General features: G+C 41.4%; 1 long non-coding RNA gene across 1 annotated transcript; it reads left to right on the top strand.

Annotated features, from left to right (window-relative positions):
• The first annotated feature begins 1,031 nt into the window (after positions 1–1,031).
• On the top strand, positions 1,032–12,603 carry LOC132529940 (uncharacterized). Its single transcript, XR_009543619.1, has 3 exons — positions 1,032–1,062; positions 1,960–2,167; positions 12,516–12,603. It is a non-coding gene; the product is annotated as an uncharacterized LOC132529940 (long non-coding RNA).
• Positions 12,604–17,337: the final 4,734 nt, after the last annotated feature.

The following is a 17,337-nucleotide window of genomic DNA, read 5'->3' as shown; positions in this document are numbered from 1 at the left end:
TTGATGTTAAGCCCTAACAGACATTTTAACCCCTTTAAAAAATATATTCACATAAACATTTATTGAAAAAAACTTGTCAGATTAATGTTTTGTAATCTTCATTATTAAACTGAAAATTTAATAATCTAGTGTGGACTTTTTTTGGTCAGTAGATGTAACTGCATCATCATTTCCAATGGCTGCCTAACATTTTATTGGGAGGATGCGGAAGGACCAATTTTTGGTGATCTGAAAAGCCTGTGTGCTGTGCTTCTTTTCTTCAGGAATTTAGGAGAACTGCTAACTCACAGGACCTGAGGGGGAGCAGAAGGCTTGAAAGAAGGTCACCAGGAAAGGTTAGTCGCACAGTTGCCCAGGGCTGAGAGGCTGAACCTAATACCTGGACAACTGGTGTCTCCCGAAGGACGCTGTCTGGAGAGGTGGCTGTCGGCGGGGATCAGTATCACCCGTAGCCTGGGGCTCCCCCAGGAAGCGGCCTGGAGCCCAGGTGAAGGCCTCTTTGGAGGCAGATGGCTCTGGAGAAGTCACCTCAGGCCAGCTGGTGTTCAGAAAGCGCTCATCTGCCGGATGAGGACCTTGCCTTTTCTTCAACTGGTGTTAGAAAGCGCCCTGTGTAACTGGGTGTAGTTTTAGAACTTCTTTAGCTGCTACATCATTCCTGTTACCTCACCCCTCATTCTGCAGTTGCTCAAATTCCGCTACCACTATCTGATGGCCATGGAAAGCAATTACTTCATGAGCTAGGTATGTGCACATAAGCCTTCCCGCTCAGGAGCCTTTTGAAATAAAACTCAGATTAGGTAACTGCTAGGGTAGGATAATCGTGTACATTTTTTAACAGTGACATAATGACTTTTCTCAGTTATTTCCTATTGTTTGAAGGGGATCATTATCTCTCTGTGAAGCCACATCTGATATGGAGGCTGAAGTGAATTTCCGAGATACCGGTCCTTACCTCTGAATGGTAAGAGCCCACCTGCCTCCGTCTAATTGGCTTTGCACCATCAGGACACGGAATGGATGCTAGGCACTTGCAGGCTGCCCTGATGTTGTGCATTAAAGGTACATTTCTTATAATGTGAGAACTACATCTGATATAGATTCTGCTCCATAAGAATAAACTTGTTCTTTTTTGAGGATAAATGACCTTGGGGATCACTGGCTTTTAAGTGTTATAAATTTTTATGACATTATGAAAGGAATGGGGGCTACAGTAAGCCACTTAGTATTATATTACCATTTTCTGGATAATGGATTATGTATGATGTCCCAGCAAATGTGAGTAGACTCCAGAGAGGAGACTAGAAATGGAATAGGACTCAATATATGTACAACAAAATTGCACAAGAAAGTCCAGTTAGCTCTCCTCTGATATGACCAATTATTAAAATACAAAATACAGGGTAAATGCCCAGGAGCAGTGTTAATGATTGATGGGAAATTAAATGAAAATAAAACCTAACTAAGTTCTTAGAGGACCTTAAATCTGGAATTTGGAAAGGGTAAAAGTAGCCAGAATAGCAGAGACTCAGGCTAGATAACAAGCAGGAAACTGGGGAAGAAAGTAGAGATTAAAACAGAAGAATTCAGAAGGGGTGAATGCAGAGATGTGAACCTGAGGAAGAGAAAGAAAGAAAGAAAAAGGAAGGGGGAGAGAAAGGAGGGAAGGAGGATGGGAGAGGAAGGAAGGAAGGAAGGAAAGAAAAAAGCAAGAAAGGAAGGAAGGGAAATAATGGCAAATATAATCTCTATCTGGAAATAAAAATATTTCATAATGCTAATAAACAAGGGGTTTTCAGCTAGGAGAGCAGGAGTTTGAAAAGAATTCACATAATAATAAGTAGGATTCTGCATATTAAAAAGATCATTTTTACCCTTTTTGATAAGGGGAAATGGAAGGATAGTGAGAAAGATGCCTCATGTTGCTAGGGGATAATCTTTATGGTTTTTATTTTGCAGTATGCAGGCCTCTCACTGCTGTGGCCTCTCCCGTTGTGGAGCACAGGCTCCGGACGCGCAGGCTCAGTGGCCGTGGCTCACGGGCCCAGCCGCTCCGCGGTATGTGGGATCTTCCCGGACTGGGGCACGAACCCGCGTCCCCTGCATCGGCAGGCGGACTCTCAACCACTGCGCCACCAGGGAAGCCCTAGGGGATAATCTTTTTGAGGTACGTTGCCCGGAAACTATTTTTCCTTGTAATAGTCATAGAGTTAAAATAAGTAGCTTTTTTTTTTTAAGGGAAACTGAGGTCAGAGACAAAAGGAACCTTGTGATTTGGTAGTAAAGGCCATTGGCATTGGGCTGTGTGTCCGTGGGAGCTGGTGTGCAGAGAAACAAAATACCCTGAGAAACAGATGGGGAAACAGAGCCAGAGAACCATAAAATGCTTTGCTGGACATCACATTGCTGAAAGTTGACAGCAAATTCCCTCATCATTTAGACAATGCTAAGGAGTTCAGTGCCTCTGGGGCAAGTCATGGATTGATTGGCAGGAGTCAGGTGAAAGGACATTTCAGCGCTGTACATTTAGATACTGTCACTTTATGTCTGTCTCAGCCTCTGTTTCCACATCTGTGAAATGATGGTGTTGGAATAGATTGTTGTGACCCTAGTGATTGTTGGAAAGGGGGCTAGGGCTGTGCAGTTGGGAAGGTTGAGTTGAGGGTTGTTATCTAAGATCATAGTGAATTGGTCTTCTAGGCAGGAGTCATGAGGCTTAAGTGGTGGTGGGTCAAATGTGGAAGAGCGAGTTTCTAGGACACAGTCTCCAGACAGGGTCAAATGGCCAAGCTTTGGCATTTTGCTGTTAAGGGCTTCTTTCTGTCTTGCTCTGTACCTGAGCCTTGTCAATCTTAAAGCAGCTATATTTGGGAGCAACTGTCAAACACAGATGTTGTATTTGTAAGAAAAAGTTTGTAAGTAGCAGAAAACAGTGGAGCCAACTAAGGAACAAAAGGGAAGTGACTATTAGGAGACAGGGGTGCTTGGAACGTTAGTAACAGACTCAAAGCAAAGACTGGAAGGCTGTTGGGACTTTCCATCTCTAGTCTTTGTTCCTCTCTGTGTCTCTGCTTGGTCTGTTAGGCATAACCTTATTCTCATCAGCACTGTCAGTGCACAGCTGGAATACGGTATCCTGGCCTGGACTTTACATCCTGAGGGGGGACATGAAGACTGTTCAAAGGAGAGACATAGGAATGATTAAAGAGCTAAAAAAATTTAGCCCTGAGGGGAGATGCTAAAGGACTAGGGATAATTCATCAAGAAAAAGTCTGCTATTGGGCATAATGCAGGCGTAAGGATATGACAGATGATTAGTGGAAGAAGGTGGTGACCGATATTCTTTGTCTTCACTAAGGATAAACCAAGAGGGGATAGACTCCAATCACAGCAAAGAGGATTCAGGCTGCATGAATGATAGGGGGTGATGGCAGTGGAGACTGGAGGCGTCTTGACGGCTTTCAGGGGAAAGCTGAGACCCCTCCTGTAGCTGCTTTGAGAAACAGGTGATTCTTGTCTCTCTGTAATGATGTTTGTTCTGGCTTCAGGCCGTGTGATGACCTGGACGGGTTGGCCAGCCGTTCTTAATCTGGGGGGCAGATATTTGGTTGGGTCAGAGAAGCACCAATTTTTTTTCGGCAAATCAGTATCTGAAGGGACTTCTTATGCACGTTGGTATTGTCTCAGGTTTACAATCATATCGTGCTATTAAATAATCTTCTCCCTTGTGTTCATTAGTCTCAAGTTGACAATGTGCATTTATGTTAGATTTGCAGGTTTGGGACATGTTTGTTGCTGGTTGTTTAGAAAACATGCATTTATGTTAGATTTGCAGGTTTGTCTAGCTGACAAAGTGCATTTATGTTAGATTTGCAGTTTGGGGACATATTTATCGCTGGTTATTTAGGAAATGATTAAATAATATGGTGTCTAAGCTGCCTTTTGCCTTCAAAGCATCCGGTGGCTATTTCACAGATATGAGCCTGAACTGCTTATTCATTTTGTTTTCAATCACATGATTTGATTTTTCAAATAAAAATAATATGTGCCCTTCAACTGCAAAAGAAAAATAATTACTGTTTTTTCCACTTAACTGCTTTAAACTCAACCGTTATCTCATTCAGGTACACGTGATCCAAGTAATTGAAAGCTGCTCGACTCACAGTGTGAGAGCAGAGGGCGGGTAACATTTTGTAATGAAATCCTTAAAACCAGCTGTAAACGTTGGCTGTTTTACATGTTACAAAAACCTCCAGATGATGGCAAAAAGTCAGTTGCAACTTTCGTTTATCAGGAAAATGGCTTCAGACGTTTCCCAGCTAAATGCACAGAAAAATTATAACAAGAGGAAGAGTGTTGTTACGGGTTTTTTAGTGCCTAGAAAATCATTAGAATAAAACTCACCCTCACATTTTGATTCCTTTCCCGGGTACATTCAGCCCTCAACTGTAAGTCCCTCTCTAGGTTGGTGGTATCTCTGACCAGCTGGAAGTGGTTTTATTGGTGAACAGGACTCTTTTCTAATAATACGAAGCTATCACAAAAAATAAGGCCTTGGAATAACAATAAACTATTTCTGTGTTTGATAATTCCACACAGAATTTGTATGCAGCACACATTTTGACAGTAATAGAGTGTTTTGCTTCCAGATGGATGTCAGTTTCAGTCACCCTATAATGCCTTCTCCCATATATTACCAACTTTCCCAAGATTATAGTCCCTAATGATAGAAATTTCATATCGATCTTAAGTTATTACGGCCCCAAATGTTATATTTACTATGGTTTTGTTTTATTTCTCTGTCAAGTTTGGGTGAAATTACAAAGAACTGGGTTGAGAGATGCGTTAGCCTTGCACAGCCCCCATCACTCAGGTGTGAGGTATCTTTGAAGAGAGTGCGGCCTGAGCCATAGCTGCTAACAGGGTCAGATGACAGGGGGCAGGGGAGGCTTACGGGCAGGGGCTGCTGCAGAGGGCTTGTGGGTGCAGTGGGAACCTAGGGTGTTGAGAGGTGGCTTCTCTTTGGGGTGGGGCAGGCAGTGAGAGGCCAGAGAAAGAGTCAAGGGCCTGGTGAGGCCGCCAGAGTGGAATTCAGACATTTTTTTGATGAATGACTAATATGGGCGTTGGAGGCCTGGCTACTGCAGAAGCAATGTCCACCCGAAGGCCTTCACCCCAGTTTTCCCTGAAGTCCTTTTAGAAATGTTGCTGTTCTCATTAGACAGGGTGTTTCATCCTAATTCTCCCAGGCACTAGTCTTGAAACCATTAGGTTTCTCTTTTCTTTTTCTTTTGTTTAATGATAACATTCTTTATCCCAGAGAGATGTTATTTCAGTAAATAGCCCAAGGCAAAGACTGAGTGCCCCTCCTCCATTGTCCAGCCCTGCAGCCCTGCAGCCCTTGGGTGCAAGGCCAGCCTAGATACTCTCCCTCCCCCTGATCGTGCTTAGGCTCTGCTTTCAGTTGCATGGGCATCCCACATCTACGCGGAAGGGTCTTTTTAAAGCAACGCTGATTGGGTTATGAGTCCACATCCAGTGAGGGAAAAGCATACAGTTTCACTTAGACAAAGCTGGCTCACCACATTACACTATTCCCCTAACTGGTTAAAGATAGAACTCCCTAAGACGATTAATCTACTTTGTAGACATTTTGCAACAAATAGAAATAGCACTTTTCCTCAGAGAGTAGGCAATGCCCAAGTCCCACCACTGAACTGTGCTGGGCTATTCCTGTCTCTTGTCAGCTCTGGGGGCTTTGAGCCCTTTGGGCACAGAGTGGGATAGGAATGGGGTGGGTGAGTGGAAGATGACTGGCAAAATCCTGAAGTAGATACGCTTAAGTTTAATCTCTTCCTGACGTCTGTTTTTAGATTTGCTAAAGATAGATGGCCGAGCTTTGAGCTTTGAGAGCAGGAACGGTGGTGGAGAGGGCGTCTTGTTAAAAGGTGTTAGGGGGATGGGGTCAGACGGCTTCAGGAAAGCTAAGGATTTGTTCCTAAAGGTAAGGGCAGTGGACTTGGGGCCACGTGTGGGCAAGTGAGGACTGAACCAGCCAGCCCAGGGCAAAGCAAAATGAATTACCGAGGGTTGTGGGGATTGACCCCTGCTGCCTGACCGATTCTTAGAACCGCAGGGCCTCTTGTTCTAAGTAGCTGACAGCATGTGCTCCTGATTTGGAGCTGGGGAGAAAGCGTTTACCAGAAGAGGATGCAAGCAAAGTCTCTACCCCAGGCTCTGGAATAAGGAGAAGACAGCCTTGCTACCCTGTATAGTGACAGCGGAAAATCACAAGGGAGCCTTCTGTTTGGGTGTCATGACCTTTCCTGTCACATCTCCACATTCTGGCAGGCTGTTGGAGAGGAGATTTGTGTGACAGGCTCACCTTTCAGCACGCCTCAATCACACCATTTAGATTGCAGGAGGGAAAAGGCAGGAGAGAGAAGAGAGCTGGCCCCTGTTTCCTAAACACTCTCTTCTCTCCATCAGGACCAGGTCACAGAGGTCACCTGTCATGTGGAAACATCCTGACGATAAGTGGAGGCCTCTCCCTAATCCCCTGAGTGTGGCGTTTGCCTGGGTTATTAAAGAAGGGATGTTTATCTCACCTGGGCTGTCATCCACACACACACATCCCAGCCCCTCTTCTAACCCCCTCAGCTAAGACACCCGCCTCAGTTAGAATCCAACATTCACAGTGGGGAACTCTTGATTTTTAATTATGCAGGAAACCACTTTCTCTTCTCCCTCCCTTTAAAAATGATAAATGACTTAAGGAGAAGCAGACACAACTGTGTCTTTTCAGCATTGTGTAGGAGATTTGGAGGTAGAGATATGATGGACTGGATTTGAATTCGCTTAGCTCTGACTAAGATAAATTGTCACGAAAATCATAAGGTTGCATATTTTCACAGTCAAGCCCATTTCACTTTTGAAACTAGCTACTCTCTATAGGCTTTTTGTCAGCAACAGGGAAGAAATGGGATAATAATTATCAGATGAGAGGAATACCATTAAAAGTACTGACAAAGTCGATTTGCTTGGTTGAAATATTTGGTTAGGCTGCTGTTCTTGCTTTCCCTACAGCTGGAAGTGTGAGAAAACAGTTGGCCTCCATGGCCACCGTTGCAATGACACTTACACGTACCTGTCATAGCAAACGCCGTGATGTTCCACAAGGACTTGAAAGTGACCTCTGTTCACATCACCAGACAAAATACATTTCTAAGTCATCTTCATAATACCCAGATAAAAACAATAGACTTGCTCTGGGCAAAATTTTCCCAAAGATGATATATTTGTAATTACTTATATGCATAGACCACCTCTGAAATAATACACAACAAACTGGTAACTTTGGTTGCCTCTGTGAAAGAGAACTGGATGACTGGCAGAGTGGGCTGTTATTTAATCATTTAAACACTACCCATTAAAATATTACCTATTAAAATAAAAACAAAAAAAATCCTTTTAAATATTTTCCTTTATTGAAATGTGGATACCGTGCAGTTACTACACGGGGTTGACCCATTCACCTGCCCTAGCTTGAGTTGAAGACACATACAAAGATGTAGGCACAGGCATAAGAGGAGGAACAGAAAGCAAAATCTATCAGAACAACTGTCCCACCGCATCTTCCTGGAAGGTCTATGACTGTACTTGGCTAGAGACTGCTAACTGATGTTAATTTAAACATGAATTTAAGACCAACCAGCATTTACTATTTATGTTATATATGTGCTGTCTTTAGTAGGACATTTAGAAATGTTGATAAAAGAAGTCGCCCATAATCTAACTGCTCTGAGATCATTGTTGTTAACCTTTCAAAATATATCTGTATAGGCCCTTTTCTATGTTTATCTATTTCCATATGTGACTGTGTCTGGGCATGTGTGGTGATGCCAACTCAATTCCCTCTAAGGGCCAGGCAGATAACATAAACATGTGAAATGAGAGAATGATGAGGCTATGCTGAACTGGAGAATTTACACCAAACCTAAAGATACTCAGCTTTAAAACTGTGCTGCCAAATATAACAGTTTGCAGGTGGGATTTAGCTTGAGGGACACTGGTTTGTTTCACAGGAGGCCACCAAGGTTATTATTCTCTTCTGTGTCCTTTCAGAGATATTCTGCGTGGGTAGGTATGTGTGCGTGTGTGCATTTCACAAACACATAAATCCATTCCTTCCCCCCTTTTTTTGTTAAGCAAGTGACAGCAGGTCAGTTGCAATTTTAACTCGAGACTCAAGTTGAACCTTTTGGCTGCACTATCATCCAGTCTGTATTATCACCTGTTACTTCTCTTCTCATCACCTCCTAGGTTTTTCTTGATCCTCTTCCCAGAGTGTAGGGGTTCAACCCTACTACAGTATATTTGCATTTCTTTTTTAGTGAAAAATCTCTTCACTTTAAACCTTAAACTGTATCAAGTTCCTTTTTATTTTCTTTCCCCTGCCTTATTAGTATTTCCATCACCCATCAGTTGTGACTGTCTTCAGATTCTATTAGCATGTAGTTATGCATGCTGCAAGAATCCTAAGAGATGTTAAATAGCGGTAAGCCTGAGCTTGACCCTTGGGTCACTGTATTAGACTCAACCACCTTCCCTAAATTGAATACTATGTCATCCATCATTGTATATTCTAAATGCTCTTGCCAACAGCTTTTAGCTGTAACGAGCTGCTTTCAATATCTACCATCTGCTACCAACCCTCATCTAACCATGTAACAAGTTTAATGAAGACTCTTCTTCCACTAATGAGATTATTAGGCATGATTCTGTTGACAGTGCACGCATTGGCAGCTTTTCCTGGGAGCTTTTTAAAAAATTGCTTGGCTGAATATAGTTTGTATAAAATAGCCCTTTCTTCCAAAGTGCTTCGGGGGAACAAAGTGAATAGAACTGAGTTCTAATCTTGATTTGATTGATGTACGATCTTGGTAGGCATTTAACTACTGAGCCTTGATTTCCTTGTTGATAAAACAGGGTTAATAATATCCATTCCAGTTATGTCATAGGATTATTGGAATAAAGTTACAAAACAAATGCAAAAGCAGCCTTATTAAATGCTGTATGCATTGATACTTTTGCACTCCGGGGCTGCTCCACAGTCAGTTGAGAAAATAAGATAGCAGTGGATTTACACTTAATGCTATTTTAAAATTGTCATTTCCCCCTGAACCTCCTTACTTTCCTTCAGTCTCCCCCCTAATACTCCTCATACAACAGGTGAATTTGACCTGAGGCTCTAGGCAGCGGCTTCCTCAGTGTCTCTCTTCTCTGACTCCGAAATCCTCACTTTCAGTCTTTCTTTCATGACGGCACTGAAGATGGCAGGCTCAGCCCTTGATGCTGGTGCACCCCCAGCCTGTGACCTGCATTCTCTCCCCTCCCTGACTTTGCTCTACCCTTCTAACGCATAATTTTTCTCCTTCTCTATCGGCCCCTTCTCCTTTCCCTCAAGTGTTCTTGCATTTTGTTTTCTAAAATCCTTCCCTTGGTGCAGCTGTCCCCTCAAGGCTAACACTCATCCTCTCTTCTTCCTCATCTCACCACCACACGTCTGTGCCTCCCCATTCCCTTCCCACTCCTTTTGGACTTAGCATCTTGCAATCCACCCCTCCTGAAGCATCTGATGCCTTGAAGACCACATTCTAATAACCAAACTCACTAGTTTTAACTCAATTCTCACCTTTCTTGAATTTATTACATCATTTAACGCTATTGGTAATACTGTTTATTACATTCCCGATAAAGGCTGGTTTCTCTTCTTTCTGCTCCTTAAATTTAATTGTTCTTCAAGGTTCTGTTCCCAAACACTGGTGGTTTTATCAAATCACACATCTTCTGTGGCTAGTCCCCCAATACGAGGTCATATCCTCATTGTAGTCCCAAATTCCAGACTCGCATTTCCAACAATCTGCAAGGCATCTCCACGTGAAGGTCGTGATGAAGCCAATCCAACTCTGCATTTCAAAGTCAAACTCATCAACTCCTCAAAGCCAGTTTGTACACTTGATTTCCCTGTTTCCATTCAGATAACTTTTCCTATAAATTGACAATTACTTCTAAAGCTGCAAAATGAACTGGACCTAGACTGCTAGGCTAGTGAGGAATTAGGTGGAAAGCAAATCAGAAAGAATATTAGAGTAGTAGTAGGCCAAGGGAAATCAGCGTGAACCTCAAGAGAAAACCAGGCAGGGGGACAGGAAATTAACATCGTGTATTTTGCTTAGAATAGAGTCAGAAGATCAGGACTTCTCAATATGCCAGTGTTTGTATTTCTAGTTTTCAATCAAGGCTCCTGACTGGCAGATACAAAGCCTGGGCCCACACCACAGTAACTCATTGTTTGAAAACTGCTCTGTGATAAAAATATCTCTTTAGACGAACTCCTTATACTCACATTTTAAATTTACACATCCTTCATTTTTCTCTTTCCTCTTACTATGAAATATTTTAAACATACAGAGAAGTATAGATAACAGATACTTCACTACCATAATCACTTTGTCATTTTGTCATATTTGCTGCAGTTATTTGTAAAACATTTTATCTTGAAATAATTTTAGACTTAAAAAATTGCAAAAATAATAGTCTGCATGTACCCTTCATCTAGCGGCCTCAAATGTTAACCCTTTACAAAACCATAGCACAATGATTGAAACTGGGAAAATAACATTGATACAGTACTCTTAACTAACCTACCGACCTTATTCGGATGTCACCAACTTTCCCCACTAACGTCCTATGTTGCCACTAGGATAGTTCCTTGTATTCTTTTGTCTTTTATGATTGGACATGTGAAAAATACTGGCCAGTTGTTTTGTGGAATGTGTCTCAATTTAATTTGTCTGGTGTTTTCTAATGTTTGAATTCATATTATGCATTTTTAGCAAGAACACCACAGAAGCGACTTTGTGCCCTTTTCAGTGCATCACATCAGGGTGTTCTCAATGTGGATATGTTCCATTACTGGTAATGTTCACTTTGATCATTTGGCTGAAGAGAATTTACTCTTTTCCCCTTTGCAATTAGTAAGTATTAATGAGTATCTTATGCAGAAATACACTGAGACTATGCAAATATCCTGTTTTTCATCATATCTTTAGCATCCATTGGGGGCTCTTGCCTGCCACAATGATTACTTTGGTGTTTGCCAAATGGTGATTTTTTTTCTATTTCCATCATGACTTCTCTCATTTATTTATTTAGTTAATATTTTATTATATCAAAGTGGACTCATGGAGTTTGCTTTATTTTATAAGCTATAATTCATTACTATCATTATTTTGTCATTCAAAATATCCTAGATTTAGCCACTGATAGCTCTTTCAAGATGACTCCTACGTACTGTCTACACGCTCCATCCTTTCTGAGTTCCTCCTTCCTTCCTGGTACCACAAGGTGTTCCAGACTCATCTTGTCATTTCCCTACTCCATCCCTGGATCTTTCTTTTTTCTTCTTCTAAATAAGCAAAACATCATGGAAATCCCCTGTCCCCTGTGAACACTTTCTCAATCAAATTTCCTTGTTTCCCTCATCAGATGTTTTTACTCTCCTGATGCCAGACATATCAACCCTGTATATGTTCCCTTTATATTTTGACTACATGTATGTGTATCCATAAATAATGTAGCTTGGGGCATATTTTATAATACTAGATGAATGAAATAATATATATAACTAGTTATATATAACATATATATATAATATATATATAACTAGACATTTACAGGTTCCTGTTGGTGCATTTGGCTCGACACCTCATTCATTTTAACTGCTGTATAATATCCTGTTGTAGGATTACACCAAATGTATTTATTTTTTTATTACTTTTATTACTTGATAGACATTTGACTGTACCCAATTTTTGCTGTTATAAACATGTTCTTGTAAGCTGTCTGCTTGAACTATTATGTTAGAGTTTCACTGGATTATATACTTGGAAGAATACTAGGCCTCAGTGTATGCACGTCTTCAACTTCATTAGTTGTTTTCTCTAAAATGTTTATTTTTATTTATACTACTACCAGCCTGTGTGTCCCTATGTCTACACATCTTCACCAAACCTTGGTAATATCAGTCATTTAAATTTTTGCCTAAGTGATAGGAGCGAAATGGTCTTTGTTGTTTTTATCTGCATTTCCCTGATTATTAGTGAGGCTGAGTGGCTTTTAATGTTTGTTGGCCATTTCTCTCCTGTTTGTAATCTTTTGCCCATTATTCTGTTGGGTTGTTGTTCTCTTATTAATTTGCAGGTTTTTACAAGTTTCACCTACTGGCACTTTGCTGATTATCTGTGATGCAAGTATCTTCTCTCAGTTCATGGCTTGTTTTCTAACCTTGCTCAAAGTATCTTTGCATCCTTCTCATTTCAAGTCACTCTTCCAAGTGGATTTCCTAATTGGACATATTAATGAAGTGGCTTTTTTTTTTTCTTTTTTTTATGAAGGGGCTTTTGGCATGCTACTTGTAAATCAAGTTCTTTTAACTAAATTTTTTTCACCAGGAGTTTGAAACAACTAGATGAGTTTAAAATGAATTTTTGGACTCAAGGATCAGAAATCCACTCAGAGATGTCAAAAAAAGAAAGAAGGAAAGAAAGAAAGAAAGAAAGAAAGAAAGAAAGAAAGAAAGAAAGAAAGAAATCAAAAAGCAACTTTGATCCTTTCACAAGTGAGGTGTAGCCTTCATCTGTTTCTTTGTAATAGAATCTGAGGCTGGGAAGGGGGTTCTTTGATATCTGTAATATCCAATTTAAAATTCACTGAATTTTAGATATAAAGGACTAGAAGGATTCACAGGGACCATCTGGTTCAGCCCTCTCATTTTACAGGAAATAGAGGCTCAGAGAGATGAAATGAAATATTTAAGGTTGAGATCTAGTTTCTTTTAACCCAAAGATTCTGATTTTTTTTTTTTTTGCGGTACGCGGGCCTCTCACTGTTGTGGCCTCCCGTTGCGGAGCACAGGCTCCGGACGCGCAGGCTCAGCAGCCATGGCTCACGGGCCCAGCCGCTCCGCGGCGTGTGGGATCTTTCTGCACCGGGGCACGAACCCGTGTCCCCTGCCTCGGCAGGCGGACTCTCAACCACTGCGCCACCAGGGAAGCCCAAGATTCTGATTTTTGAAACGATGGGTCTAGCCCTACATTATCTCAAGGGAATGAGACCCTCACAACTTGACTTGGACACACATAATATCCTGTAAATTTCACTCTTCTTTTGAGGAATAACCATCTCCTACCCCCTGCCATTTACTATCACTCTTGGAATTGAATATAAGTCCTGGTGAAATGCTTTGGACACAAAGCAATTCATATTCTGCTGAACCTAATGGGTATTATAAATCAGTCTGCAGAATGGAGGGGGGACTTCCGTTTTCTCTGTTTTCTTTCTTCTTTCTCCTCTTCTCCCCCTCCTCCCCCTCTCCCTTCTTCTTCTTCTTCTTCTTTTTCCTTTGTTAAGATCCATTTCCCTTCTCTAGGGAGAGAATACAATAATATTCTTTCTTAGATTTAGGAAACTTTGGTTAGAAATAAATCTCTCCAAATGGTTAGCTGAGAGTCCCTTAAGCAAGACTAAAAGGCCCCAATATTTTTTTCCCACTTATTTTTCTCATGCAGCGTCTGCATCTAAATGGCCCACAGTTTATTTTGGTAAAATCAGTTTTCTTTTCTAAATAAAGTGCTAAATGAGGGGTTATGTTTCTAGTTAGAGTCCTTTTTGGAGCTAAACATCTATGAATCTAGGATAAGATACATCAAAAGGGCTTTGAGAAAAAGCAGAGCAAGCAACTGAATGTAGAAATCCTTTGGGATCACCAGTAATTACTATCGATCTTAACTGCCCAGTGTTGTTAAATCACCACTGGCTTTCCCTTAAGCTACTTTCTGTAGTAATTGTCAGATTTCTCTGGGTCCTTTCTTTAAATTATAGCTCTCCACAAACAACTTAGCATGCTAGAAACCAGATGGTTAGCTCCTCCAGGACATGTCACCTTTGTTTATTAGTGTTGCCTAATGATAACAATGATGAAAATGGTGGTCCAAGAAAAATAAACTAGTTATGCTTATTATATGCCAGACAGTGCTCCAAGTATTTCATATGTATTAATAACTCATTTAATCATCATGAGCCTAGGAAGTAAGTTATTGTTATTTTCTGCATTTTATAGATGGAGGCATGGAGAGGTTATGTAATTTATCCAGAGTCACAATGTTTATCAGTCAGGATCCAAACAGAGCATAGATGACACATAAAAATAGTTAACTTGGGAGGGTTTATTTACAAAATGGGCTAATTATAAATGTGGGTTTTGGGGAGGAATTGATGGAACTAGGAGCAGGCAGGCTGTTACTACCCCAGGTCTGAATGGATGAGGGTAGTGGACAGTCAGTAAAACGCTGGAGGAGAGAGGTACATGAAGCCAACAGCACCTTGCAGGGAGGGAGCAGTGATCTCTGGGGTAGGGGCAATGTTAGCCCATGGCAGCCTTGCAGAGAAGGAGCCATGGGGAGAAACACCCTAACCCCTTTTCCGTCCCTCTGGGCTCCTGCCAGGAGTCTTTACTGGTAGACTTAGGCAGACTTCATCAGAAGTTCAAGTTTACTGAAGCCTGTTGATGTCATCCATACAGCCCAGCAACAGAGCAGAGATGCAGGGTCCATCTGGCACAGACCACACAGTAAGTAGCAGAGCTAGGACTTGAACCCAGGTAGTCTAACTCCAAAGTCCGTATTCCTAACCACTGTGTCATATAGTGCCTTGTAGATTGAGGAGGCACTAGGGCCCACAGTGACTAGCATATAACTGGAATGTATAAGATAATGCATCTAAGAGGCAGTGACTGGTTCAGTAAATCACTGGACAGGTTCACATACCACTAATGTTTGTTAATGTTTGTCCTGATGGCAAAAGAACCAACAGTACCATGTTGATTTCATTATTTATTTATTTATAAGTGCCTAACAATTCAGAAAGGATTCCAAGCTGTTGGACTCATCTTCCCCTCCATCATTAATCATATATCAATCTTTGCTTTTTAGGTTGAGCAAAAATCTACTGATCTCCTTCCAATTATATAGGCTTTCTTGCAGTTGTATTCTCTTGTTGAATTATTCCACAATAATTGGATTACAATTGATCTGTAAGTTGAAAGTTATTACAGGTTAAACTGCTCCCTTTTAATTTTCAATTTCGGGGGAGATCACATAAATTGAACTGAATACAGAATCAAATTTTATAAGCAATTACCAATTACTTCAAGAGTCACTCATCACCAGGATAAAATATTTTGCAATTATTGTTTTCAACTTAGTTTCTATTTTACATAGTAGAAAAATCCTGGGGCACCGTGTGATAGTTCTGGAGTAGAAAAACTGGCATAAGGAATCTTTGGTTCTGTATGAAAGTAATTGAGGCCAGGGATGGTCGGTGAGTTCCATCCTGATAAAGTGGCCTAAGGGCAGATTTCATATCAGAGGATTCATTAAGGAGGTTGCCCAAAGGGAATGCACAGTCTTAAGGCCAGAGGGAAAAAAATAGAGTTAGGAGGAGAACACAGAGTGATGTTTTAAAAAGATATGTATGTCTTTGATTTTCTTTTTTAAACTTTGGGGGTTGAAAAATTGCCAGTGGGAATAAGGATTCTGATTCAAATACGACTGTACAAGTTGCAATTTATTCTGAAGTTTCAAAAGCAAAGGGTAATGTAAGAGAGGCAGTTACAATGCTCTCCAACTTCTTTAAGTTGTGCGTACCATCAGCACTTGTCCAGCTGCTCTGGAGGGAAAAAGCCCTGGGACTCAGAGGACAGATATCTCTCTTTAAATAAAGGAACTCACTCTGCAAGAGAAGAACAGCTAAGGTCCTGTAGTTGAAGATCTTTCCTCTCAATTACAGAAAAAATACAAAGCATAGAATGGAAGTGTGCTTCACTCTCCCTTTGTGAGATGTGAACTATGTTAAATTGCCAAAGAATGTGGAGAACAGTTTTAGCGTTATGGACCGCAACACCACTGTGAAGGTTGTTCAGGACTCAGTGAACTGTCACCAACAACGATGGCGCTGTCAAGAAATGGTATGTTCAATGGGTGGCGCCCTGTCAACAAGGCCTGGGAGGGGAGAGCTGCTCTGCTGAGTGTGGTGGGCTTGCTCTTCCAGAGGAGCTTGCAGCCAGAGATTATAGTTCTGTGTTCCCACCCCTCCTCTTGCTTCAGGAAGAGGAAGTTGCTAGGTGCTTCATATGCAGGCAAGGACAGAAACTAATTCTGAAACACAGTTTCCTTATACTTTAACAGAATCGCTTGTGTGGCCCCCCTGAGTCGCATGCATGAATGATTAGGTATCGTGATATGGAGAGAGATGCTGGAGCCCATCCTCACTCAGCCTTCCTGGGGTCGGCTGGCTTACTTGGAAGTGGCTATTTATGTGAACTAAAAGGACTGATCACTAACAGGGTAACACCCAGGGCTCAGGTCTTTGAGGAGGGGGTCTGATGAAGAGGAAGAAATCACCATGTCTTGAAGACTGGCTCAGTAGCTGTGGCTCACGGGCTCGAACCTCTGTCCCCTGCATTGGCGGGCAGATTCTTAATCACTGCATCACCAGGGAAGTCCAAGTTTCTCCAGTTTTAAAGTTGTTTATAAAATAATATAAAGTATGGTTAGACATTTTATTCTGTGCCAAGTGATTTGAATACCTGGGTGCAAAGGATTGGATGAGTAAAATTTTAATATATTTTTTAAAACCAAAAAACTATAGGATAGAGGTCAAGGAATAAAAATCCTTTATAATATTGCTGTCTTTGCAGACATTTATTTGAAATTTGATTCAAAGGCTGCCAGGTTTCTCTTGGAAAGGTTTCTGCTGGCCTTGAAATTCTTCAGCGAGCATTTGTGGGGAGCTGGTTGGTGTCGCCTGGCGTCGATTCCTGAGACAGCAAATGAGCATATTCCTACTTGGCAGGGTGATTTAAGTGCTCAGTGTTAAGTAGGTGTGATGGGGATACCCAGAATGAAATGGTGCCCTGCTTTATGATTTGGTGCTGAGCAGCAGAGCAGAATAAGAATAGGACTCAAGGAGAGGCTTGTACATTTTAAGCACTAATGCTCTTTTCCCTGAGATCATTAGCTCTAAGAGAAAGCTAAAGTATTAGGGTTTAGGGACAATGGAACTGGGCTGAATTATGCAATTGCGTACTGTGCTGGCGAAAAAGAAATCACCAGGTAAGCTCTGAACAACTGAGGGAAAAATCGCTTTTTTTGTCGCTTCGAAGAGAGTAGGCTTGAGCCCCAAAGCTCCTTCTTTTGTTTCCTTAAATTGAGAAGG

Source organism: Lagenorhynchus albirostris, chromosome 1 (assembly GCF_949774975.1).
Source record: "Lagenorhynchus albirostris chromosome 1, mLagAlb1.1, whole genome shotgun sequence".
Classification (NCBI taxonomy): domain Eukaryota; kingdom Metazoa; phylum Chordata; class Mammalia; order Artiodactyla; family Delphinidae; genus Lagenorhynchus; species Lagenorhynchus albirostris.
Note: the sequence above shows the minus strand (reverse complement) of the source record. Positions and strands in the feature narration are given on the sequence as shown.